This window comes from Dendrobates tinctorius, unplaced genomic scaffold, assembly GCF_039654945.1.
Source record: "Dendrobates tinctorius isolate UK_male_01 unplaced genomic scaffold, ASM3965494v1 ptg000051l, whole genome shotgun sequence".
NCBI lineage: Eukaryota > Metazoa > Chordata > Amphibia > Anura > Dendrobatidae > Dendrobates > Dendrobates tinctorius.
In genome coordinates, this window is record NW_027361719.1 from 20300643 (window position 1) to 20327150 (window position 26508).

General features: G+C 40.2%; 1 protein-coding gene across 3 annotated transcripts in view; it reads right to left on the reverse strand.

The window, feature by feature from the left end:
* The window catches only part of NXPH4 (neurexophilin 4), a 405809-nt gene that overhangs the window by 170731 nt on the left and 208570 nt on the right, over positions 1-26508 (reverse strand). Inside the window, exon 1 of one of the 3 annotated variants that reach the window (XM_073576845.1) lies at positions 1080-1173. The exons of the other annotated variants lie outside the window; for them this stretch is intronic. The gene's annotated coding sequence lies outside the window, so the exon portion shown is untranslated. Of the gene's footprint in view, positions 1-1079; positions 1174-26508 lie in introns of those variants that run through there. 3 annotated transcript variants of the gene reach the window in all.

Below are 26508 nucleotides of genomic sequence, written 5' to 3' on the forward strand. Positions count from 1 at the left end.
TCAAATTTGTAAGGATAAAATAAACAGCAAATCTCATTCAATGTGCTGTTACAGTAAAACTCTGCAAACACGAGTGAAAAATAAAAAAAAAACAGGGAAAAATGCAACGTGTGAACATGCCCTTAGTCTGCTGGTGCCAATGACAGATGTCCTACAAAAAAAATCAAAATAGGCGTTTAAAATAGGATTGTCCACAAATTGAGCATGGTGCGGTAAGATTTGTTGGACCTGCATGAAGAAATGCCAAGTACAGAACAAGAAAACTTTTTCACCAAGCTTGTAATGTAAAGGGTTTGAGCCAGGTTTAAAAGTTATCCCCAATCAATAGAATAGGAGATAGCTTAGTGATTTCTGGGAGTCTGACCTCTGATTCTCAGAATTAAGCTCCAAAAACACCACCTGAATGGAGCAGAGGTTGATCACATGCTCCATTCTTTCTCTATGGGACTGGTAGAGATAACCCAGTTAATGCTCAGCTATTTCCGACTTTTCCCACAGAGAATGACTAGAGCAGAGGTGCAGAGGTTCAGTCTCTGCTCCAGTCAGTCCTCGAGATAAGTGGGGTTCCAAATGATCAAATTATCCCATGTCCAATTGATAGGTGGTAACTTATTATCTTGGAAAAAACCTTGAAATTCTTAGAAATCAGATTTATCCAATCCTCAAATTCTTGAATCTTTTGAAGGTTGCTGGACTACAAAACATAAATTTGCTGCTTAAAACATGTTATGCACCAGAAAGCAAAGATATATATATAGATGGCAAATAAGTATAATATATCCGTCAGAGATAGACCTCGGCAGAAGACCTTCCTTTGATACAACACCTCAGAGCAGTCTGTAAATGAGCTTGACAAGAAAGGCAGAGAAGCAAATGTCATAGTGAATTACCTTTGACTATAAAAAGATTGAACAATTCCACCGTCACGCAGAAGACGGAGCAAATATACAAGAGTCAATCTTTTTTCTATGGAAACTCAGGAGTCAGGTATATTATATCTTCAGAGACCATAGTCATGTCAAGTTGTGCATCTGTTGATTCCAGTGTTAACGCCATGGCAGTCAATCAAATAGACTTACTCTTAGTTGGCCATGAAGTGGTTAAGTACTCCTCCTCAGCCTCAGGTCACCCTCTGTGAGAATGTTCTAGGGTAAAATAGAAAAATTCCTCAGGTACTCAGGTCCTCATTAAGAGCTGTGGATGAGAGCCCAGCAGGACAGGGCCTGGGGAAAGTTAATTAGCACTTCTAAGAAGTGTTCACCATCTCACTTCCAGCTCTTTTCAGACTTCCATTCTTCTTTCTTTCCCTATTTTTGTACCAATGAACAATTTTGTATTAATGAAAATTACTTACACCACCGTATGACTTTTTTTTACATATCGTAGGAGAGTCGATTCAAAGAGAATATAAACCAAATAGCTAATGACTTCATCAAAAACCTCACGGCTCCTGAAAATATCTCAGATGTGAATCTGCTGGCCAGTCCTAATGCCGGGTCCACAAATTTGCTGCAGAAATTCAGTTGCAGAATATGCAGGGAAGGTACAGTACCATGATAGTGAAAAAGGATTCAAAAATCCCCATTCTTTCACAGCCTAAAATAATGTGCGGAGGATTCCAGGCATGTTGACTTCCGAGTCTAAAAACTGTAGATAATGGAGTCTAGGAGTGATGAGAGAGTATACTCGTTGCTCGGGTGGTCACCGAGTATTTTGATGTGCGCGGAGACTTAGTTTTCATCGCCTCAGCTGCATGATTTGTGGCTGCTAGACAGGTTGAATACATGTGTGGAATGCCTGTTTGTTAGGGAATCCCCACATGTATTCAGCCTGTCTACAAGTCGCAAATCCTGCAGCTGAGACGGCGAAAACTAAATCTCCGAGCGCGCCAAAATACTCGGAGGACACCCGAGCATGCTTGGGAAAACCCGAGCAACGAGTATACTCGCTCATCACTAGAGTCTATAAATGAATTAAGGGATCAAGATTGTGGACTGAAACTTAGCGCAATTTTATTAATGATAGAAACAGAATATCATGTAAAAATCATGTTTTTCTATGACAAAGTGTTCACAGCATTTAAAGGGAATCTGGAACCAGAATTTTACTACCCCATCTGACAGCAGCATGATGTACGGGCAGAGACTCTGATTCCAGGAATGTATCACTTACTGCTTGCTACAGTTTTGATAAAATCAATGTTTTATTTGCTACAGATCTAGTAGTTCTCTGACTGCTGAGCTGTGTATGACTCCACCCACACCACTGCATGACAACTTTCTCTGTATACTGTGCATAGGCAGAAAATTGTCAATAAGTGGTGGGGCGGGCTTATACATCTCATGAATATGAAGGACTACATGGCAGCAGGTTTACTAATTTTCTAGCGAATATCTCCTGCTGATAAAACAGTGATTTTATCAAAACTACTGCAAGCAGCCCAGTTACTTACACATCACTAGAATCAGAGTCTCTGTCTCTAAGTTATGCTTCTGTAAGATTATATTCATTTTCAATAAGGAAATATTTTCACCTTATTTAAGTGAAACTCCTTTCAGAAGCAAAAATATTAATATTTTATAGCATTTAATGAAAACTAGTAAGTGCCCGTAAATGTACTGTCCAACAGTAATCTGCCTTACGCTGTCGGATTAACATTTAGGCCTAGTAGGCATTGGCCTACGGACCCAACGTCTTTTGTGACCGCGCACATTAGATGAATAATAATATTGATTTGATATTGCTAGAAAATTACAATCAGCATGCCGCCCAACTGGCTGACATTGGACATTGTTTCGATGGGAACATTACAGCAAGCCGCAGTGAAATGATGTATTGGCTGTAGTTGGGTATATTCAAGAATTAACATGTAGTAGAGAATGGGCATCTACGCGATCAGTCATGGCACCTGTGCACTGGAAGACACAGACTGAAAAAGGCTCCTGTGCAAGGACCGTAAATGGGTCCGTTACAGTCGAATAGCTCATCATAATGCACATTTTCACCAGCTTTGGGAGTTGGTAGTGGCCACCTCACCTCTTGGGTCTATGTGTGACTGCACAGGTTGTGCCAATGGTATGTCCACCCTTGCAACTGTGTGATTGGCTGAAACATGGAGGAGCCGTGTGTGGCCGTGAGTTCTCAACAACTCTAGATCTTGATAGAACATTCATGAGTAGAAGGTTTGGGAACACAGATGAGTATATGAAGGCCTACACTCGAGGTCGACAATAGTTCCCATTCTTGGTTATAATGAAGTTCGATTAACTTAAATGTATTAACAAAAATGTAAATACTTAAGTTAATTTTTATTAAATAGAACGAAAATTAAGTGTATTAGGAAATAATTAGCTGAAGAAGCCCCAAGATTTCAACTGCCTAGGGGCCACCTCGGGGTTTAATTCTTGCTACTGTATTGCATTTTTTTTTAAGTCTATGATCTTCTTTTGCTTTTTTCAGTGGTTTAGTATATACTTACATTTGTATCTTTGTAGTCACTAATAGTTTCTTTAAAAAAAAAATGATGCCACTCAGTCATTTTGTGTCATTACTTTTGCTGTTTTTCTGTACAAAGACATAGTAAATAAATATCAGCCATATTATTTGCACCATAGTCTTGTGTAGTTAAGTACCTGAGGCAGCTCGGCACATGCAGACTTACGCATCGGCAATCTGAAAAAACTGGCATAATCCTCCTGTGCTTTAATCTTTGTCTTTCGTCTTTCATCTATTCATTTCCCTTTATCTCCACATTCCTTATAACCCACTGTACTCAGCCCCTCATCAACAATATGTTGGTAACACATTCCTGCAGTGTCCCACAGAGGACGACATCACTTTCCTCCTTTGAAATATAAGTTGATGAGTTGAGTCTTTTTTTAGGCATCATCATCATGGGGAGTTATTTTCTCTTTTTTTAATTGGTGTGCAACCATCTCGCAGCTGGAGATACAGACCCCCTGCAAGTGATTATGAATGAAATTAAAAAGTTCAACTCTGTACCCCGCTGGTTACAACATACACCACCTCGGAGTTAAGAGTAGATCATTCTGCTTCTGGTCTTCAATACAGGGAACGCTCTGCGTTCTTTTATTTCTCCAAACATGCAGAGATGGTAGCATGGAGGATCAGCAAATTACGGCGCTGATGTTTTGATATGTGATCCTGTCAATATGTCCCAGTGAGTTACATTTCGGCAGGCGGCACAAATACTTTCATACAGTCAGCGGTAGAATCGGCTCTAATTTAAAGCACACATGATAATAGAATGAATCAATGTATTGGTATGGTACTATTTTTTGCCTTTATATACATGTCAGATAAAGCTTTGGGCTAGACTTTGCCACCACTGGGCTTAACAAAGACTTGTGTTTCATCCCATGCAGATGCCAAAATATAGAGAAGTAAATCACTCGCGAGATGTAGAACTTTATCACAGACTCGCTGATTAACTGCACCCTTGTGCTTTATAAAACAGCAATGTCAGTGTGCGCGATATCAAGACACGACGCCTTTTGTACATGGAGCTGTAAGATATTTAATGCTCTGAACGCTCAAACAAGTTTGTATTGATGTTATTTTTTTAAGAAAGTGCTTTTCTATTAAAATTTTTAGATTCATTCTATATAACATAAATTTAAAATAGTTATCTTGGACTATATATATATATATATATATATATATATACTAGCTGAAGAGCCCGGCGTTGCCCGGGCATAGTAACTAACTGTGGTTAGTTATAACAAATTGTAATGATTATATTGCACATAAAAACATTTCACATCATATATTCATCACCACAGATTTGCAACACAAATTAACTAGTCAACTACCTAAGTATTAATAGTATTTTATTTTCAACTCATTCAAGATCCTTTTGATAAACAGCATTTTTGTTTTTTCCTTTCGGTGCAAAGATGAACAGATTTTTGGCAGTTCCAACTCTTGAACAGACCACGTAAAGTTGACCATGAGAAAAGCATGAAGATTGCAAATCCATCCCTACTACATTCAAGGATTGTTCCTGAGCCTTGTTAATGGACATTGCAAATGCCAGTTGAAGTGGAAACTGGAGGTGTTTAAAATCCTCTCCTTTGGCACATCCTGTTGCTGAGCTGTGTATCTAATTCTGTCCTGTGTGATACTGTCTGCTGAGCTGTGTATCTAATCCTGTCCTGTGTGATATTGTTTGCTGAGCTGTGTAGCTAAACCTATCCTGTGTGATACTGTCTGCTGAGCCGTGTAGCTAATCCTCTCCTGTGTGATACTGTCTGCTGAGCCGTGTCTCTAATCCTATCCTGTGTGATACTGACTGCTGAACCGTGTATCTAATCTAATCCTGTCCTGTGTGATACTGTCTGCCGAGCCGTGTATCTAATCCTATCCTGTGTGATACTGTCTGCCGGGCCATGTATCTAATCCTATCCTGTGTGATACTATCTGCTGAGCCATGTATCTAATCCTATCCTGTGTGATACTGTCTGCTGAGCCATCTATCTAATCCTATCCTGTGCGATACAGTCTGCTGAGCTGTGCATCTAATCCTATCCTGTGTGATATTGTCTGCTGAGCCGTGTATCTAATCGCATCCAGTGTGATACTGTGTGCTGAGCCGTGTATCTAATCCTATCCTGTGTGATACTGTCTGCTGAGCCATCTATCTAATCCTATCCTGTGTGTTACTGTCTGCTGAGCCGTGTATCTAATCCTCTCCTGTGCGATACAGTCTGCTGAGCTGTGCATCTAATCCTATACTGTGTGTTACTGTCTGCTGAGCTGTGTATCTAATCCTATGCTGTGTGATACTGACTACAGAACCATGTATCTAATTTTGTCCTGTGTGATACCATTTGCTGAGCCGTGCATCTAATCCTATCCTGTGTGATATTGTCTGCTGAGCCGTGTATCTAATCTCATCCTGTGTGATACTGTGTGCTAAGCCGTGTATCTAATCCTATCCTGTGTGATACTGTCTGCTGAGCCATCTATCTAATCCTATCTTGTGTGTTACTGTCTGCTGAGCCGTGTATCTAATCCTCTCCTGTGCGATACAGTCTGCTGAGCTGTGCATCTTATCCTATACTATGTGTTACTGTCTGCTGAACTGTGTATCTGATCCCAGCAAAGAGCAAACAGATGAACGGCAGACTAGGGCACACAAATCACCACATTAACAGACGGAGCTATTTATCTGAAGTATTGCGGTATATATTTCAGTCAAAAAACGAAGGTGCTTGCATGAAAAAACATGAATGTTTCAATGTGAACTGAAAAAAGAAGAAATATGCAGCACTTACCAATATAGCTGAAAAACTGCGTCTTTATTTCACATGAATTCCATCAATGGATATGTGGACATGCAGGACGTTAGAGGAATGCTAGGGGAGGGAGGTGCCGGACAACGGCCGTTTCGCGATTACTCACTTCTACGGGTCCAGGTGACACCTGATTGACAATCAGTTTCATATGCTGTTGTGCAAATGGAATAGACAACATGATGGAAATTATTGGCAATTATCATGGCACCCTCAATAAAGGAGTGGTTCTGCTGGTGGGGACCACAGACCACATCTCAGTGCCAATGCTTTCTGGCTGATGTTTTGCTCACTTTTCAATGTTGGTTGTGCTTTCACACTCGTGGTAGCATGAGGCGGACTCTACAACCCACACAAGTGGCTCTGGTAGTGCAGCTCTTCCAGGATGGCACATCAATGCAAGCTGTGGCAAGAAGGTTTGCTGTGTTTGTCAGCATAGTGTCCAGAGGCTGGATGCGCTATGGGTGTGGGTTGTAGAGCTTGTGTCATGCTACCACTAGTGTGAAAGCATAACCAACATTTAAAAGTGACCAAAACATCAGCCAGAAAGCATTGGCAATCGCCAATAATTTCGATCTGTTGTCTATTCCATTTGCACAACAGCATGTGAAATTGATTGTCAATCAGTGTTGCTTCCAAAGTGGACAGTTTGATTCCTCAGAAGTTTGATTTACTTGGAGTTCTATTCTGTTGTTAAGTGTTCCCCTTTTTTGAGCAGTGTGTATATATATATATATATATATATATATATATACACTCGAGTATAAGCTGACCCGAGTATAAGCCACCCACATAATTTTGCCACAAAAAACTGGGAAAACTTATTGACTCGAGTATAAGCCTAGGGTGGAAAATGCAGCAGCTAATGGTAAATTTAAAAAATAAAAATAGATACCAATAAAAGTAAAATTAATTGAGACATCAGTAGGTTAAATGTTTTTGAATAGCCATATTGAATCAGGAGCCCCATATAATGCTCCATACAAAATACACCCCATATAATGCTGCACAAAGGCTAATAATGGCCCCATAAGATGCTCCATAGAATATGCCCCATTTGCTGCTCCATAAAGGCTATGGCCCCATAAGATGCTCCATAGATTATGCCCCATATGCTGCCCCATAAAATGCTCCATAGATTATGCCCCATATGCTGCCCCATAAGATGCTCCAGAGATTATGCCCCATAAGATGCTCCATAGATTATGCCCCATATGCTGCCCCATAAGAAGCTCCATAAATTATGCCCCATATGCTGCCCCATAAGATGCTCCATAGATTACGGTATGCCCCATATGCTGCGCCGAATGTTATGGCCCATATGCTGCTGCGAATAAAAAAAAGACATACTCACCTCTCATCACTGGGGGCCAGGTGCCGGTGTCCTGAGCAGGCGGGGACACTGGCGTGCTATGGGGGACAGGTGCCGGTGTCACTGCTGGCTCAGGGCCCCAGCACCTGCTATATTCACCTGTCCTCGCTCTATCGCTGCGCGCTGCTCTGTCTTCCGGGTTCTCTGTCAGTGACTGTTCAGGCAGCCAGAGGACGCAGAGGACAGAGCGGCGCACGGTGGTGGAATGGGGACAGATGAATATAGCATATACTTACCCCCCTCCTGGTGTGGTCTCTGCAGTCCCTGCTTCTCCCATGGTCTCCCTTCCTCCCTTCAGTGGTCACGTGTACCGTTCATTAAATTCATGAATATGCGCATATTCATGGCTTTAATGAGCGGTACCACATGACCGCTGAAAGAAGGTGCCGGAGACCTTGGGAGAAGCAGGGGGGCTGCAGAGACGTGCCAGGAGGGGGTAAGTATAACTTGAGTATAAGCCGAGAGGGGCACATTCAGCCTTTAAAAACGGGCTGAAAATGTCAGCTTATACTCGAGTATATATGGTGTGTGTGTGTGTCTGTGTGTGTATATATATATATATATATGGAGTATGTGTATCAGTGTCCAGCTGCAGCAATGAGACTCATGGGTCTTTCCATCTGGTAATCAAGTACCTGCACGGACTGGATTAGGAGTAGATCCTTCAATAGGAAAACAAAAGGGAAATCCAGCAAGAACTCAGCAAACCAGGATTGGAGTAAAATGATGCTTTTCTTTATTTCTTCAACAAGGTATAAAAACGACCCACAAGAATCAGAAACCAGAGTACATGGCAGAAATGAGCGCAAATGGGACTACGCGTTTCGGCGGCCTAATCCGCCTTCTTCACGGTCCAAACCTAATCTGCTCCTTGTATGTGGAGCCATATAAAAGGCAATCCTGAATAAAATTAGTGCAAATAATTACAAACATATGTGCAGAAAAAGGGTTTAACACATTCGCTACTGTGGATTAACTAACAGCATTGCTACAAAAAAGACAACTTTTTCTTATGTAATAAAAAATACAAGTAAACGTCCTAGTTAATGGCATGATGTATAGGATGATGAGAAAAAAAAAAACTACCAAAGGAAAAAAAAAATCACAAAAAAAAAAAAAAAAATCACAAAAAACAAAACAAAATTTTTTTTTTATTTGACATGAATAAAATAAACGTCACTGAAACCTCAATAATGCAGAATAATATCTGTACGGCTATTAAATCCTATAGGAGTTCTTGTACCCATTTCAAAAATCCATTTGCTTTCTCTAGCTAGAACCTTCCTGCGTAAGTCCCCCCCTCTAAGAGGTTTTTTTACTTGTTCAATTCCCATGAAGGAAAAACTAGATAAATTACCACTATGAATTTTGGAGAAATGGCGTGAAACAACTGAAGCTCCAACCAAAGGTAAATTTTTAGCATCAGATATGTGTTTTCTCATCCTGGTTTTCAATGAATTCATAGTACAACCAATATACTGAAGTCTACACGAGCTGCAGCTGATCAAATAGATCACATTTTCAGTGTTGCAGTTAATGAAAGATGCAACACTAAACTCTTTATTATTAGAAAAAGAAGAAAAAACTTTTGATTTATTAGCAAAGCCGCAGCAGATGCAGACATTAGCTCCACATTTGAAGAAACCCACAGTTTGTATAGTTTTTAACCAATTATTAGACTTCTTATTCTGATCAATAAACATGCTAGGAGACAATAAAGACGCTAAGGTAGGTGCCCGTTTAGCTACAAACGCCACATTATGATTATTCACAATATTTTTTAAAACATCATCCTGCATTAAGAGTGGCAAGTACCGTTTTATAATGCTAACTATGGTATTATATTGTGGGCTGTAATTAGTACTGAATACCACCTTCGAATCAAATGAATTCATTGAACGTATCTCAGTTTTCTCCTGAAGAAGTGAACTTCTATCAATATTATTAACAATTCCTTTAGCTCTGCTAAGTGACCACTTAGAATATCCTCTTTTTAGTAGGTTAGTGCAGGTTTTATTAGCTTCCATCTCAAAGTCCGTATCCAAGGTGCTGTTTCTTTTTAATCTAGTAAGTTCACCTACTGGAATATTTTTTATAACATGTTTGGGATGGTTAGAAGTTGCCATGAGAATGCTGTTGCATGCCGTAGGTTTCCTATAAGGGGCCACAATAACTTTATTCCCACTGCTGTCTCCAAATAGTTTTAAATCCAGAAAATTGATGGAACACATGTCACTAGAGCTAGTAAAGCATAAATTGAAATTATTGTTAGGCCGGGATCACACTGGCGATTTAAACGGCCGAGTTTCGCATGGTAATACACGGCGCTGCCGCCGGGACTCAGGAGCAGGGCGTGCAGCTCCATGTATTGCTATGCGGCCGCACGCCCCGCTCCTGAGTCCCGGCGGCAATTACCATGCGAAACTCGGGCCTTTTAAATCGCCAGTGTGACTCCGGCCTTATTCAGATAAACAACAAACTCATCCAAAGATAGGGTGTCACCCCTCCAGATAAACATCAAGTCATCTATATAGCGGCCCAGCCATATAATGTTGTCCTTAAAGGGATTATCCTCAATATAAATATATTTTTCCTTCCAAACGGACATAACAATGTTGGCTAGGGACGGAGAAAATTTCGCACCCATACTCACACCCTGTATCTGGAGAAAATACCTCTCATCAAAGGAAAAGTAATTATGCATTAGTAAGAATCGTATGGCCTTCAAAAGGAAAATTTGAATATGAGCTGGATATTTGCTGTACTTAGATAGATAGTATTCGGCACAGCTTATAGCAACATGATGGGGGATAGAAGGATATAGTCCTACTACATCACAAGAGAGCCAGGAATAGTCAGCCTGCCATTGAATTTTCTCTAATATAGAAACAGTGACTTTTGTGTCTCTCAAATAACTTGGTGTCAAAGGTACCAAAGGTTGGAGGTAGTGATCCACCCATTCCCCCAATCTCTCACTAAATGAACCTATCCCTGAGACTATTGGTCTAAAAGGAGGGGGAAAAATTTCTTTATGTACCTTGGGAAGTGAGTGGTACACTGGAATAATAGGTGAATCACAATAGATATACTTTTGTATTTTTTCAGAAATAGCACCCTCGTTAACACCCTCTTGTAACAGCTGGGATAATTTTAAATTGAAAAAGGAGGTCGGATTAGAATGTAATTGATTATAAACATTAGCATCTTCTAGACTGGAAAGAAGTTTTTCCTTCATGGGAATTGAACAAGTAGAAAAACCTCTTAGAGGGGGGGACTTACGCAGGAAGGTTCTAGCTAGAGAAGGCAAATGGATTTTTGAAATGGGTACAAGAACTCCTTTAGGATTTAATAGCTGTACAGATATTATTCTGCATTATTGAGGTTTCAGTGGCGTTTATTTTATTCATGTCAAATAAAAATTTTTTTAGTTTTTTGTTTTTTTTTTTTGTGATTTTTTTTTTTTTTTGGTAGTTTTTTTTTTTCCTCATCATCCTATACATCATGCCATTAACTAGGACGTTTACTTGTATTTTTTATTACATAAGAAAAAGTTGTCTTTTTTGTAGCAATGCTGCTAGTTAATCCACAGTAGCGAATGTGTTAAACCCTTTTTCTGCACATATGTTTGTAATTATTTGCACTAATTTTATTCAGGATTGCCTTTTATATGGCTCCACATACAAGGAGCAGATTAGATTTGGACCGTGAAGAAGGCGGATTAGGCCGCCGAAACGCGTAGTCCCATTTGCGCTCATTTCTGCCACGCACTTTGGTTCCTGATTCTTGTGGGTCGTTTTATACCTTGTTGAAGAAATAAAGAAAAGCATCATTTTACTCCAATCCTGGTTTGCTGAGTTCTTGCTGGATTTCCTTTTTGTTTTTATATATATATATATATATATATATACACTCACTGGCCACTTTATTAGGTACACCTGTCCAACTGTGTGTTAAGACTTAATTTCTAATCAGCCAATCACATGGCGGCAACTCAGTGCATTTAGGCATGTAGACATGGTCAAGACAATCTCCTGCAGTTCAAACCGAGCATCAGTATGGGGAAGAAAGGTGATTTGAGTGCCTTTGAACGTGGCATGATTGTTGGTGCCAGAAGGGCTGGTCTGAGTATTTCAGAAACTGCTGATCTACTGGGATTTTCACGCACAACCATCTCTAGGGTTTACAGAGAATGGTCCGAAAAAGAAAAAAAATCCAGTGAGCGGCAGTTCTGTGGCCGGAAATGCCTTGTTGATGCCAGAGGTCAGAGGAGAATGGGCAGACTGGTTCGAGCTGATAGAAAGGCAACAGTGACTCAAATTGCCACCCGTTACAACCAAGGTAGGCAGAAGAGCATCTCTGAACGCACAGTGCGTCGAACTTTGAGGCAGATGGGCTACAGCAGCAGAAGACCACACTGGGTACCACTCCTCTCAGCTAAGAACAGGAAACTGAGGCTACAATTTGCACAAGCTCATCGAAATTGGACAGTAGAAGATTGGAAAAACGTTGCCTGGTCTGATGAGTCTCGATTTCTGCTGCGACATTCGGATGGTAGGGTCAGAATTTGGCGTAAACAACATGAAAGCATGGATCCATCCTGCCTTGTATCAACGGTTCAGGCTGGTGGTGGTGGTGTCATGGTGTGGGGAATTTTTTCTTGGCACTCTTTGGGCCCCTTGGTACCAATTGAGCATCGTTGCAACGCCACAGCCTACCTGAGTATTGTTGCTGACCATGTCCATCCCTTTATGACCACAATGTACCCAACATCTGATGGCTACTTTCAGCAGGATAATGCGCCATGTCATAAAGCTCGAATCATCTCAGATTGGTTTCTTGAACATGACAATGAGTTCACTGTACTCAAATGGCCTCCTCAGTCACCAGATCTCAATCCAATAGAGCATCTTTGGGATGTGGTGGAACGGGAGATTCGCATCAGGGATGTGCAGCCGACAAATCTGCGCCAACTGTGTGATGCCATCATGTCAATATGGTCCAAAATCTCTGAGGAATGCTTCCAGCACCTTGTTGAATCTCTGCCACGAAGAATTGAGGCAGTTCTGAAGGCAAAAGGGGGTCCAACCCCTTACTAGCATGGTGTACCTAATAAAGTGGCCAGTGAGTGTATATATATATATATATATATAAATCCAACAATGTAGACCAGCTCACTCCTGTGAACCACCTGGAACCTCAGCTAACCTGGTTAACTCCGTTGTGCCCGGATCAGGATGTAGGAGTCCATCCACTTGTCCTATCTGCACTACTTTCCTGCGTTATTGCTATTTTGAACTGCTTGGACCATTGTATTTTAATGGATTTATGAATAAAAAGAAAGAAAAATTTTTTAACAGCATCCTGGATTGCTCACGTTATTGCTGGACCTTGCTTTGCCGTTGTTCATATATATCACCAATTTTCTAAGTACACTAGTGCCCAAAATTGTGGATACTTTTCAAATTTGTCATTTGTCAAGAAGAAGTTACAGGTCTGTGAGAGACAGAAATCTTGCATGTTTTTAGGTGACCAAATACTTATATTCCACCATAATTTGCAAAATAAATCTTGCCAAATCAGACAAGGCGATTTTCTAAATTTGTTTTCTCATTTTGACTCTCATAGTTGTGATTAGAGTTGAGCGATACCGTCCGATACTTCAAAGTATCGGATCGGAATGGATCGGCCGATATTAAAAAAAAGTATCGGTATCGCCGATTCCGATACCGGAAGTCCCATTCAAGTCTATGGGACTTCCGGTATCGGAATAAGAAAAATCCTGTTTTTCCCTTGTACAGCCTCTCTGGGGTCTGTACGGGCCTTTCGGGGGGCTGTGCCGGCCTGCCAGGGGGTCTGTGCAGGCTCCGGTGGTCTGTGCCGGCCTGCCGGGGGGCTGTGCCGGCCTGCCAGGGGGGCTGTGCAGGCTCCGGTGGGCTGTGCCGGCCTGCCGGGGGGCTGTGCCGGCCTGCCAGGGGGGCTGTGCAGGCTCCGGTGGGCTGTGCAGGCTTCGGGGGTCTGTGCAGGCATCGTCCGATGGGACTACAAGTCCCATCGGGCGATGCCTGCTACCATGACAGTGATTGACACATTAGCCAATGATGGGACAGTAGTAGTCCCATCATCCGGCTAATGTGTTGAAAGTACAAAAAAAAAAAAAAAAAATTACATGCTACATACATACAACATGCATACTACATACATGCTACATTCATACTACATACTACATACATGCTACATTCATACTACATATATACTACATGCAACATACATACTACATATATACTACATGCAACATACATACTACATATATACTACATGCATGCAACATGCATACTACATATATACTGCATGCATGCAACATGCATACTACATTTATACTACATGCTACATACATACTACATATATGCTACATACATACTACATATATACTACATGCATGCTACATACATACTACATGCTACATACATACTACATATATACTACATACATACTACATACATACTACATGCATGCTACATACATACTACATGCTACATACATACTACATATATACTACATGCATGCTACATACATACTACATGCTACATACATACTACATATATACTACATACATACTACATACATACTACATGCATGCTACATACATACTACATGCTACATACATACTACATATATACTACATGCATGCTACATACATACTACATGCTACATGCATGCTACATACTACATACATACTACATGCATGCTACATACATACTACATATATACTACATGCATGCTACATACATACTACATGCTACATACATACTACATATATACTACATGCATGCTACATACATACTGCATGTTACATGCATGCTACATACATACTACATACATACTACATGCTACATACATACCACATATATACTACATACATACTACATACAATACATTCATACAATACATACATAGACATACAGTACATATAACATAGAGTAACATACTTACCAATACTTGTCACATTGTTCCCCGAAGCCATTGTCTTTTACGGAATAAATATTAACATAACAAACCACAAAAATACTCACCCACGATCCGAAGCAGTCCACGAGTGTGTCCCATGACGATCTTGGGTAGAGAACTGCAGCATCAGCTGTTGCTGCCGTTCTCTACGGGCTGCAGGAATCCAATGACGGAAGGTAGGTATCCTTCCGCACTGTATTCCTCCGCCACTTAAAAAAAAAAAAGTCCCTAGTCTCACTTTATGCCATTGCTGCGTGGGAATTTCCCACACAGCAATGGCATAAAGTGAGACTAGGGACTTTTTTTTTTTTTAAGTGGCGGAGGAATACAGTGCAGAAGGATACCTACCTTCCGTCATTGGATTCCTGCAGCCCGTAGAGAACGGCAGCAACAGCTGATGCTGCAGTTCTCTACCCAAGATCGTCGTGGGACACACTCGTGGACTGCTTCGGATCGTGGGTGAGTATTTTTGTGGTTTGTTATGTTAATATTTATTCCGTAAAAGACAATGGCTTCGGGGAACAATGTGACAAGTATTGGTAAGTATGTTACTCTATGTTATATGTACTGTATGTCTATGTATGTATTGTATGAATGTATTGTATGTAGTATGTATGTAGTATATGTGTGGTATGTATGTAGCATGTAGTATGTATGTAGTATGTATGTAGCATGCATGTAGCATGCAGTATGTATGTAGCATGCATGTAGTATGTATGTAGTATGTATGTAGTATGTATGTAGTATGTATGTAGTATATATGTAGCATGTAGTATGTATGTAGTATGTATGTAGCATGCATGTAGTATATATGTAGTATATATGTAGTATGTATGTAGTATGTATGTAGTATATATGTAGTATGTATGTAGTATGTATGTAGTATATATGTAGTATGTATGTAGTATGTATGTAGTATATATGTAGTATGTATGTATGTATGTAGTATGTATGTAGTATGTATGTAGTATGTATGTAGTATATATGTGTTATGTATGTAGTATGTATGTAGTATGTATGTAGTATATATGTGGTATGTATGTAGTATGTATGTAGTATGTATGTAGTATGTATGTAGCATGTAGTATGTATGTAGCATGCATGTAGTATGTATGTAGTATGTATGTAGCATGCAGTATGTATGTAGCATGCATGTAGTATATATGTAGTATGTATGTAGCATGTATGTAGTATGTATGTAGTATGTATGTAGTATGTATGTAGTATGTATGTAGCATGCAGTATGTATGTAGCATGCATGTAGTATATATGTAGTATGTATGTAGCATGTATGTAGTATGTATGTAGTATGTATGTAGTATGTATGTAGCATGCAGTATGTATGTAGCATGCATGTAGTATATATGTAGTATGTATGTAGCATGCATGTAGTATATATGTAGTATGTATGTAGTATGTATGTAGTATGTATGTAGCATGTAGTATGTATGTAGCATGCATGTAGTATATATGTAGTATGTATGTAGTATGTATGTAGTATGTATGTAGCATGTAGTATGTATGTAGCATGCATGTAGTATGTATGTAGTATTTTTTTTTTTTTTTTTTAACATTTAACACATTAGCCGGATGATGGGACTACTACTGTCCCATCATTGGCTAATGTGTCAATCACTGTCATGGTAGCAGGCATCGCCAGATGGGACTTGTAGTCCCATCGGACGATGCTTGCACAGACCCCCCGGACATCAGCACAGCCCCCCGGCAGGCCGGCACAGCCCCCCGGCAGGCCGGCACAGACCCCCACAGGGTGCACAGACCACCGGCAGGCCGGCACAGCCCCCCGGCAGGCCGGTACAGACCCCCACAGGGTGCACAGACCACCGGCAGGCCGGCACAGCCCCCCGGCAGGCCGGTACAGACCCCCACAGGGTGCACAGACCACCGGCAGGCCGGCACAGCCCCCCGGCAGGCCGGTACAGACCCCCACAGGGTGCACAGACCACCGGCAGGCCGGCACATCCCCCCGGCAGGCCGGTACAGACCCCGGGCAGTCCACAAAGCCCCCCGGCAGGCCGGCACAGCCCCCCGGCAGGCCGGCAGAGACCCCCGGAAGGCCCGAAATGACGGCGCATCATGATGCGCACACACCGCGCATCATGATGACGTCAGGCTGTCAATCAACTTTGAACTTCCGATTCCGATGCCGACTTCCGATATTGAAAAAATATCGGAAGTCGGTATCGGAATTCCGATACAGCAAGTATCGGCCGATACCCGATACTTGCGGTATCGGAATGCTCAACACTAGTTGTGATCTACCTATGATGTCAATTACAGGCCTCTCTCATCTTTTTAAGTGGGAGAACATGCACAATTGGTGGCTGACTAAATACTTTTTCCCCACTGTATCAAAAGCGTAATTGACCAGAGTGACTCTAAAAAGTTCTATGTCTCTTGTCACTCTAGTCAACTACTACTATACATATATTTATTATCACTACATTCATAGATTGTCTATTGCACAGCCACTTTATTTATTATTGAGTATTTTTTTTACCATGTATTTTATACCCATATACATGATACATTTTTTCACTATTTTCCTTTATATGATTTTCCCCATTGTTAATATGGCTTTTTATGTCATTTTTGTGTATGTTCTGCTTAAATTGAATTAAAGTAAAAAAAATATTTTGGAGTGGCTATTTATTCCTTGTAGGTTACTGAATGAAATACAAGTTATACTGAATCTTTAGCCACAAAACTTTACTTAACCTGCTCTATAACCGACTACCGCAGATCAGACACCATAATCAACACGGCAGGTTTCCTTTAAGACTGAATTATGCTTTCCAGAAAAAGCTTTTACTTTACCTTTTCATAGTGAAAATACGTGACCTGGCACTTAATGTGCATTTTTTATGATTTGATTAGACAGTAATTACAATCTGTTATAAAGGAAAAGTAATTGGTTCATTGTGTTGCATTGTAATGGTTAACGTAACCAATCTGTTTCTTGAATAAAGTGCTGTAAAGGGCCATGATTCACTGGCAGAAATGTACATGTATTATGTAGGGGGCACAGTATATGATGTAAGCAAACTCCTGTAGTGTTCTGTGCTGCCATATAACATTAGCCACAATTTCAGGAGCTCATTAGAGCTCATTAAACAGCAAAGCACCTGACGGGGCTCATTAGCTTATGGTAACCAAACTCCTGCAGGTGCCTGTATGATATAGCAGCCGTGCCTCATTGCTCATTAACGCACAGTGCACCTTGCATGTTCATCAGTAATAGAAATGTTTCCTAGGGGTAAAGAGTTGTTAATGCAATTAAGCCATTCACCCAGAAGATCCATGAATTCTTCCGAAGAATCCTATAATGAGCTCTGCAGACACCTCTCTGCTGGCCGATCCACTACTGATCGCAGTGAGAAAGGAAGGAAGGCATTGTTGGAAATCTGTGATCAATATTTGAACAAAGACACATCAGACAGTGATTTTCTGGCTCTATGCATCTGTTGCTCTGAATAGTGCTCTTTATGCTTGTCAATGTACCAGGGTCTCCTAAGGCTGCCCTGGTCACCCAGAGAGCTGACGGACGCAGATACAGTTACTAGTTTAGTACTTACTGTGCGTGACATAAATCTGCCTGTTATTTCCTAATGAAGATGGGATTTGAGAGTGGTAACTATGAAAAAGTATGATTTACACTTTACACTTAAAGGGGTTTTCCACTACACTAGTATCAGCTCAGTAGTTGTCCAACACTCTGCGCACACAGCAAACTGTTGTAAGCAGCAACCATATAAAAACAGTAGAAGACCACTGCACCATCACACTGATAAGTAGCAGATCAGCTACTATTTAGTTTGAGATGATCCGTGGTACTCAGGAGTGACTACTAAGCAGTGTGATTGAGCGATGGTGTCTCGCTCCATACTCTGTTTATATCCAGAGCTACTAACAGCTGATCAGCAGGGTGCCACGTGTTGTACCCCAGCCATTGTGAAATAGATGACCTATCAATGGTTGAGATGTGTGAATTTCTTCCAGGCAAATTAAATGTACCACTATCTTGTTTATTTACAAAGTGCTGGGAATAGGTGCGAAAAAAACCTCATTACTCTCTTGTTCCCTCCATCTGGTCTTCTGCACAGCTCTCTCTGACATCGTGCATGTGACATTCTTTTCAGCTCTTCTGGCATCGTCTCTCACCACCGGAGCTTCCATGACTGAGTAGGCCTCTGATGCCACTGACATTGCACATCATGACGTCATTATATTGCAATGCACATCGAGACGTCAGAGGCCTACATAGTGTCAGAAGCTGTGGCGTGAAGATGTTGGGAGAGCTAAAGAAGCCATCTTGGGCAGCGGTAGAAGGAGCTCCAAAAAGAACAGAACGAGAAACGATGGCACAGGTGAGAGGTGAGGTGAGGTTTTTTTTTTACCCTACATTTATTTGGAATAAATGAATAACTTTGATGCTAATTCATTCAGCCAAATTCAAGGAGTTAGAATTTTGCAGATGTACTCATCCCTAATCAATAGTAAGGCAAGGAAGCTTAGGAACAAGAGACGAGAATCGATCCATGGAGGATATAGCTTGAGTAAAATTTCCTGCAAATTCTTATCCCCTCTTGCTGACAACTTTATCTTCCAAAAGGTAGGGGAGAAAACAAGGGGATCTGCTACCTTGGATCTAATCCTTATAAAGAGGGAGGAAATGATTGAGGAGGTAAGAGTGGCTGGAACCCTAGGAAGTAGCGACCATGCTATTTTAGAATTTTGGATAACTAGAGGAGGAAGACATGTGAAGACTCAGACTTCAAAGTTAGATTTCAGAAAGGCAGATTTTAAGGGACTCAGAAAGAGAATTGGAGGGATCCAATGGCTGGATATTCTTAAGGACAAAAATGTCCAGGGAAGGATGGGAGATCTTGAAAAATGAGATTCTCAAAGCACAATCGTTTACAATTGCAAAAAGAGGTAACAATACGAAGCATTGAAGGAAACCAGTATGGATGAACCAAGAACATATGCTAAAAAGGAAGAAAGAAATGTTTATGAAATGGAAAGAGGGAGGCATATCTAAAGAATATAATGCTGCCTGCAGAACATGCAGGGCATAAATCAGATTATCTAAAGTTGACAATGAATTCAGGCATGCAAGAGACATCAAAAGCAACATAAAAGGATTTTGGGGATATGTCAAAAGAAAAGAAAAGTCAAAGATGATATAGAATTTTTACTGGATGAAAATAATGAAATGATAAGAAAGGATGTTGAGAAGGCTGAACTTTTAAATTCCTATTTTGCATCTGTTTTCTCTCAGAAAGGAAATGTAACATCAACTGCTTTTCACTGTCCTATTAAAGGAATAGAAGAATCCAGGATATCTTTAAACAGAAAGATAGTGAGGGAATACTTAGCTAACATAAATGAATTCAAGTCTCCAGGTCCAGATGAATTACAACCCAGAGTACTGAAGGAGATAGCAGAAGAAATTTTTGAACCACTCTCCATAATCTTTAAAAATTCTTAGAGAACAGGAGAAGTCCCAGAAGACTGGAGAAGAGCAAATGTTGTTCCTATCTTCAAAAAGGGGAAGAAGGTGGACCCAGGGAACTATAGTTAGTCTGACTTCAATACCAGGAAAGATCTTTGAACAAATTATTAAACATGTATTTAAGTACCTGGATAAGAATGAAGTGATTAACCAGATGCAGCATGGGTTTGTAACTAATAAGTCAAGTCAGACTAACCTAATTTCCTTCTATGACAGAATCACTGACTGGGTGGATCAGGGAAATGCTGTAACTATAGTATATCTTGACTTCAGAGAAAGAAATTTGAGAAAGTATCTCACACAATCCTTATTGAAAAAATGACTTAGTTTTGATATGGACAAGGCAACTGTTAGGTGGATTCATTACTGGCTTAGTGATCGGACCCAAAAAGTGGTCGTAAATGGCTGCACATCCAGTTGGAAGAATGTCTCAAGTGGGATACCACAGGGTTATGTCCCGGGCCCTGTATTGTTCAACATCTTTATCAATGATTTTGATGAAGGAATTGAGGGTAAACTGATTAAATTTGCTGATGACACAAAGTTAAGAGGGATAGCTAATACTAGAGAAGAGAGAGAGGATTCAAAAAGATATAAGTAAACTGGCGCAGTGGGCAGCAACTAACAAAAGGTTTTTAACAGGGAAAAATGCAAAGTATTACATCAGGGCTATAAAAATGAAAAAAGCATATACAGAATGGGAGAAATAGGGCTAAGCAACAGCACATGTGAAAAAGACTTGGGTATACTAATAGATCATAAAATGAACATGATGCAACAGTGTGATGCAGCAGCAAAAGGGCAAATACAATTCTGGGATGTATTAACAGAAGCATAAAGCCTAGATCACATGAAGTCATTATTGCCCTTTACGCCTCTTTGGTCAGACCTCATCTGGAAAACTGTGTCCAGTTTTGGGCACAACATTTTAAAAAAGACCAACAAACTGGAGCAGGTTCAGAGAAGAATGACCAGAATTGTGACCGGTCTGCAGAACCTGCAGGGCATAAATCAGATTATCTAAAGTTGACAATGAATTAAGGCATGCAAAAGACATCAAAAGCAATAAAAAAATATTTTTATATAACATCAACTGATTTTCACTGTCCTATTAAAGGAATAGAAGAATCCAGGATATCTATAAACAGAAAGATAGTGAGGGAATACTTAGCTAACATAAATGAATTCAAGTCTCCAGGTCCAGATGAATTACAACCCAGAGTACTGAAGGAGATAGCAGAAGAAATTTTTGAACCCCTCTCTATAATCTTTGAAAATTTTTAGAGAACAGGAAAAGTCCCAGAAGACTGGAGAAGAGCAAATGTTGTTCCTATCTTCAAATAGGGGAAGAAGGTGGACCCAGGGAACTATAGGTCAGTGAGTCTGACTTCTATACCAGGAAACATCTTAGATCAAATTTTTAAACAACATGTATGTAAGTACCTGGATAAGAATGAAGTGATTAACCAGATGCAGCATGGGTTTATAACTAATAAGTCATGTCAGATTAACTTAATTTCCTTCTATGACAGAGTCACTGATTGGGTGGATCAGGGAAATGCTGTAGATATAGAATATCTTGACTTCAGCATAGCATTTGACAAAGTATCTCACACCATCCTTATAAAAAAAATGACTATGTATGGAATGGGCAAGGCAACTGTTAGGTGGATTCATAACTGGCTTAGTGATCGTACCCAAAGCATGGTCGTAAATGGCTGCACATCCAGTTGGAAGAATGTCTCAATTGGGGTACCACAGGGTTCTGTCCTGGGCCCTGTATTGTTCAACATCTTTATCAATGATTTAGATCAGTGGTTCCCAAGCTCCAGTCCTTGCGGACCCCAACAGGTCATGTTTTCAGGATTTCCATAGTGTTACACATGTGAGAGAATTCCTGATGCCTTGATGATACTTCCATCACCTGAGAAATACTAAGGAAATTCTGAAAACATGACATGTTGGGGGCCGTGAGGACTAGAGTTTGGGAAACACTGATTTAGATGAAGGAATTGAGGGTACACTGGTTAGATTTGCTGATGACACAAAGTTAGGAGGGATAGCTAATACTAGAGAAGAGAGAGGATTCAAAAAGATATAAATAAACTGGAGCAGTGGGGGAGCAACTAACAGAATGGTCTTTAATAGGGAAAAAAGCAAAATATTACATCTAGGCAATAAAAATGAAAATAGCATATACAGAATGGGAGGAATAGGGCTAAGCAACAGCACATGTGAAAAAGACTTGGGTATACTAATAGATCATAAACTGAACATGAGTCAACAGTGTGAAGCAGCAGCAAAAAAGGCAAATGCAATTCTGGGATGTATTAACAGAATCATACAGTCTAGATCACGTGAACTCATTATTGCCCTCTTCTCCTCTTTGGTCAGACCTCATCTAGAATACTGTGTTCAGTTGTGGGCACCACATTTTAAGAAAGATCAACAAACTGGAGCAAGTTCAGAGAAGAGCGACCAGAATTGTGACCATTCTGCAAACCATATCCTATGAGGAACGGTTACAGGATTTGGGATTGTTTAGCTTGCAAAAAAGAAGACTGAGAGGAGACTTAATAGATGTCTACAAATATCTCACAGGCTGTGACATTGTAGAAGGATCATCTTTATTCCCATTTCCACAAGGAAAGACTAGAAGCAATGGGATCAAACTGAATGGGAGACACAGATTGGATATTAGAAAAAACTCTTTAGCAGTGAGGGTGATCAATAAGTGGAACAAGCTGCCACGAAAGGTGATGATTTCTCCTTCCAAGGAAGCCTTCAAAACAGAGGCTGCACAGACATCTGTCTGGGATGATTTAATGGATCCTGCTTTGAGCAGGGGGTTGGACCAGATGACCCAGGAGGTCCCTTCCAACTCTACCATTCTATGATTCTATGTATAAGATCACAAATGTGGATAACATGAAAACGCATCCAAAAGATGGATAGAGTTTCTGCATGCTCTATAGAATAAATAGGGCTGTGAATTTTCCTCAGTGAAAAACACATGACAAGATTTTGTTTCAGAAATGCAGTGGCTCTGCGGTTTCTTTCATCTAGATGGAAAACCTACTGTGTATGTGGCCAATGTGCACATACGCATAGGTAATCTAATCCAAAAAAAAATCAATCTGTCAATATCTGGTTGAGTAGATAAAAATTTACATATTTTCTTTAACTAATTTTTAAAAAAGATTTTCAATATCAGAAAAGCAGTATTATTTTGAAAAAAATTGATGGAAGAAAGGATCCAAACATCCATAATAATAGTAGAAAATAACAGATAAAAGGTTCACATGGCAGCATATATCCATACATCTCTGTCATACTACCAAACAGCCAACAACACCAATAACAGCCAATAGCTCAGAAAGAAATCGGCAAAATGGCAATATGCCTATGTAAAAGTTGCATATAGCATATTGTGAGGCAGTGACTGGTGTCACATGTAGGGTTGCCGTGTGTTCCCCTCAGGATGCGCACGAAGGCATATTGAGGTCATAGGAGTATACTGCAGTCACAGGTGTAGCAGTGATTGCAATGCAGAATAAAATTGCTTATAGGTCTTGGACATGCTATTTGTCCAGGGCAGATTTAAGAAAACCTGCTGGGTTTTTATTTTTTTATTTTTGAAATGGACTACAGGATGGTAGTGGGCAGTCCGTTTCCTCCCCCAACCCAGGTTTTCCACGTGGCCCATGGCGACAGATTCCAGTTAAAAACCCTGCAGTAAAGGGTTTGGGTGTGTTAGGGTCAGTTTGGTGTTTTGCAAGAGTGCAGAGCAGAAGGCTCTGCAGAGCTCCAACTGTGCAAGTCAACACAGGCAAGTGGAGCCAAACAGCCAAGGGAGTTGAAAGGCTTGGCATCCACAGCGTACACGGCAGTGCAGTTGCCCATGGTAACGATCTCGTAGGTGGACTGTCTTGTGCCCGGCAGCAATCCGAACGATATCCTATACTGTCTTTATGTGAGTTGAGCATTAAAGAGACTTGTGTTTTGGAACTTTGCTGGGTCACTGCCTCATCACTGCACAGCGTGGATACTGGATACCACTGCACTACAATATCAAAAAACATAGCTTTTGACAGTATTGTTCCCACAAAGCCATAACATCTATCACATCTTCCCCATGCAACAATGCCAACCATCGTATTGTCCCCACACAGCAATGCCTCATGGTAAATTATCCATAAAAGTCAGTGTTACTTAATGTAGAGTCCCAACACATTAATACACATAGCACATAATTCAAGCACAGCAGTACCATCTAACATATTGCCGATATAACACAATGCCAAAAAGGCATTTCTTCATGCAAAGTACTGTAGTGTCACATACTAGTGTATTGTCTGTCCATAGCCTAAGAGAATATTTACACTGGCCAGTTATCATGTAACTGGCCTACAATCGACACATTAGGGAAATTAGGAACCCTGTATGAAACTGAATATTGCAAAACCTGTTTCCCTCCCAATAAAAGCATGCAGTGCAATCAGGTTTCTAATTGAATGAAGAATAAGCAAAATGCTCGAGTGTCAGAGTAAAAAATTTTTAGTTTGTTAAAAATCATCTTTCTCGTTAGCACATTGTCATGTATAAGCAAGACACGTGCTGCCGAGAACAATGACAGTCAATAAGCACCTTACGATTAAGTACTGATTGTCCTGCAAGTACGGGAAGTGTCTGTCTCTCAAAACTGAATATTAACCCCTTCATGACTTTAGACATATAGAAACATCAAAGGTGTGTCCCTCCCTTTGATGCAGGCTCCGGCAATGAGCCAGCATCTTTTTTCTCTAACAGCCATGGGTGGAATCGTGATCCACCCACGGCTTTTAACATGTTAAATGTTGCTGTCAATCACTGACAGCAGCATTTAACTAGAGTGCACCAGAACCGTGTCATAAGACCCGTCCATTGGCACCTCTGTCACATGATTGCGGGGCGCTGATGGGTTAGCATAACGGCCAGAAATCTGCAGATGCTTGTCATTGCAGATCTCCTATTCATGGGAGATGATGATTTCTAATACACATTGCAAGGCTGAAGCACTGCTAGGTGTAGGACAAGCGATCGGTTGATCGCAGCTTCAAATCTGCTATTGATTCCTATAAAAAGTAAAAAAAAAATGTTTTTAAATTTTTTTAAAAAATATAAACGTTCAAATCACCCCCTTTTACCCAATTAAAAAAAGCAAAAAAAATTCTTATTTGGTATCGCTTGTGTTGAGAAACGCCCAATCTATCAAAATATAAAGTAAATTAATGCGGTTGGTAAACGGTGTAACGAGAAAAAAGATTAAAAACTCCAGAATTATGATAATAATTGCAATAAAATGTAATGACAGGCAATCAAAACATTGTAAAAGAAAAAGGGTCCAGCTTTGCAAATTCAAGTCCAATTTATTAAAAACAAGTCCAAAACAGAGCAAAAAATAGTGTGTCAACATGAGTAACAAGTAGTAGATTACTCGTTTCGAACAATAGCTTGTTCTTTCTCAAAACTACTTCACCTGGGTGTTACTGCAATATATACTCTTTCCACAAACACATGGTGTGAAGGGAGGAAAAAAAAAAGGGGGGGAGAGGGAAACATGTGTGAAATATAAAATATAAAAAATAATGTGACAAAGAAAAACACAATGTTTATATTTTATATTTCACATGTTTCCCTCTCCCCCCCCCTTTTTTTTTTTCTCCCTTCACACCATGTGTTTGTAATTTACTGGGTGGAAAGAGTATATATTGCAGTAACACCCAGGGGAAGTAGTTTTGAGAAAGAACAAGCTATTGTTCGAAACGCGTAATCTACTACTTGTTACTCATGTGAACACACTATTTTTTGCTCTGTTTTGGACTTGTTTTTAACAATAAATTGGACTTGAATTTGCAAAGCTGGACCCTTTTTCTTTTTCCTTGGTTACTGCGTGAAGACTGCACGTGGTCCGGGCTATCCACTACACATGCCTTCAGGTGAGCTGGCTTCTATTTCTCTTTTTGAATGTTTTACAGTTTTTTGGCCGTGCACACCAATAGCTATATTTTTAAGGAATGCTCTATAATAATTAATAGCTATATGGCATAGTGTATGTGTTAAAGTCCTATTTTTTGAACAAATCATAATGAGCACAAGTCCAGAAAGAGTGTGCAAAGCGGCTCAATTATTTACTTCAGATGGATCCACATTTGCAGGTTGCTTGGAATCTGATCCATTTGTGACAGATATTAGCAAGTTAGAGAAAACAATGATTAATGAAACCAAAGTATGGTGGGACT